Raw genomic sequence first — 2,548 nt, forward strand, 5'->3', positions numbered from 1 at the left:
TGGCGAGTATACAGAATCATAGAATTGGAAGAGACCACAAGGGCCATCCAGTCCAACTTCCTGCTGTACAGGAATACATAAACAAATTCCACCTAAACACTAGGAAGAATGTCCTAACTAAGAGCTGTTCAACAGTGGGATATGCTGCCTCAGCATATGGTGGAGTCTCCTTCTTTGGAGCTTTTCAAACAGAGGCTAGATGGACATCTGTCAGGAGAGCTTTGATTGTGTCTTCCTGCATAGCAGGGGGTTGGAGTGGATGACCCTTGGGGTCTTTTCCAATTATATGATTGTAATAAATACATTTAATAGAATTTTCTATTCCATTCTAATACTGTGGCAACACCTTTCATTTTTATGCAAAAGCAGAGATTAAGTGATTTTTTTCCTTCCCAGTTAAACATACATAAGCCATGAATGAAGAATATGGCATGATACAGACCACCCCTTCATGGGCGGCCTGCACCCGCCCCTTTTCTTGCTGGATTGGGGCCAGGGCAGCCTCACCGTGGCCCCGAAAAAGGGGTGTCCTTGGGGCTTCATGCTGCAGGACACCCTGACAGGCACAGCCATGGGAGAAAGGGGCCGCCAGGCTCCTTCCTCCCATGGCTTCGTTCTTGCGGCCATCTGATTGCCGCATGGGAACGAAACTTGCAGCGCCGCAACCAGGAAGTGGTGCCGTTATGACACCGCTTCCTGTGTGCCACGTTTGGATGCTCAGCGGCGGTGCCAGCGTCATGGTGGCCCCCGTGTAGATGGGAGGCCGCCATGATGCCGGCAGAGTCCCGTACTAGGGTTAGGGAGAGTGCGGATGATGCATACTCCCTAACCCTAGGATCGGCGTGAGTACACTGCTTTATTGCAGTCTGTACTGCACCTATTTAACTTTCAGTCAGATCCTAAAATACAATAACAGTAAGCAGTGTTCACAAAAGTAATTGTCTGAACTGTGTCATCTTTATGACTCTAGAGTCTTTACTGGCTTGTTATTTATAGTCAATATTCAAGTCATACTATGTGGTACTTATAACTACTATTAAGCAAGGCAATGAACCTTGTTTCCTTTGATAAGCAATTGTTTGATTATCTGTCATTACTTCTCAAAGAGAATCCAGCACTGAAAGATACTGATCAGCAACAAAATTCAAGAGGCACTACCTCAAGTGGTCTACAGTATCATTCAGAGTAACAATATGGAATGCTACATTGGACTTGGTGTTTTGCTGAATACTGTTCACAGCTGCAATTACACCGCCAAGCCTATCGTCAGATGCTGTAATGACCACAGGAATTTCATTTTGACCCTCTGTCCACCTTTGAGGAGCTTCAGGTATGAAATTTACCGGTTGGAGACCTAATGGACTTGAATCTGCAAGACAACAGAACAGCAGAACAAATAACATTACACAACGTTGCAGAACAACACTTATTGTTTTGTTGTTAATTGCCATCAAGTTAACTTCAATTTATGGCACCCCTATAAATAGGAGAACAACAAGTCATTGTGTTATTAACAGTCCTCCTCAGGTCTTGAAAACTCACGCATGATTATAAGAATATAAAAGAATATTATTAGAGGCATAAAACGCATGCTTTGTTGTTGTTATCCACCCTTGAGTCAATCTCAACCCATGGCGAACCTGTAGATGAGACATCTCCAAGACTCCCTATGTTCCACTGCTCTGCTCAGGTCCTGAAAATTCATACCCATGACCTCCTTAATAGAGTCCACCCATTTAACATGTGTCTTTTCTCTTTTTCTGCTTCCCTCCACCTTTCCTAGCATTATTGTTTTTTTCCAGTGAGTTGTGCCTCCTCATGATGTGGCCAAAGTACGACAGCCTCAGTCTTGTCATCTTGGCTCCCAGAGAGATTTCTGGTTTGATCTGCTCTAGGACCTATTTGTTTGACTTCTTGGTTGTCCATGGTAGCCTCAGCACTCTTCTCCAGAAGCACATTTCAAATTAACTAATTCTCTTCCTATCCGCTTTCTTAACTGTCCAGCTCTCGCATCCATACATGGTAATAGGGAATACAATGGTTTTCATGATCTAACTTTTGTGTTCAATTGTTTGTCTTTACATTTTAGGATATTTTTCTAGTTATATCATAGCTGCCCTCCCCATTCTTAGTCTTGTTGTGATTTCCTGACTGCAGTACCCACTCTGATCAATATTTGATCCCAGCTATGAAAATTACTATTTCTATTTCCTCACTGTCTAAGCTGAATCTGTGTAAATTTTCTGTGTTCATTATTTTTATCTTCCTTATGTTCAACAATAAGCCTGCCTCTGTACTTTCCTCCTTGATCTTCCTTAGTAGCTGTTCCAAGTCTGTGATGTTTTCAGCTCATAGTATGGTGTTGTCTGTGTATCTGTGAACACCAGCCAGCCTGCCTCCTGAGAGGAACCTCTCCTGAATGCTGACCTTCCCTCCCTTTTCCCACTGTTCTGGGACTCCTTGGAAGTAGCAGCAGCATCTCCAGCTCAGCAGAGAGAGAGGTGGGGCCTGCCTTTCCCCTTAAAAGGGCACTGACTCAGCCTTCTCC

Source organism: Sceloporus undulatus, chromosome 2, assembly GCF_019175285.1.
Source record: "Sceloporus undulatus isolate JIND9_A2432 ecotype Alabama chromosome 2, SceUnd_v1.1, whole genome shotgun sequence".
NCBI lineage: Eukaryota > Metazoa > Chordata > Lepidosauria > Squamata > Phrynosomatidae > Sceloporus > Sceloporus undulatus.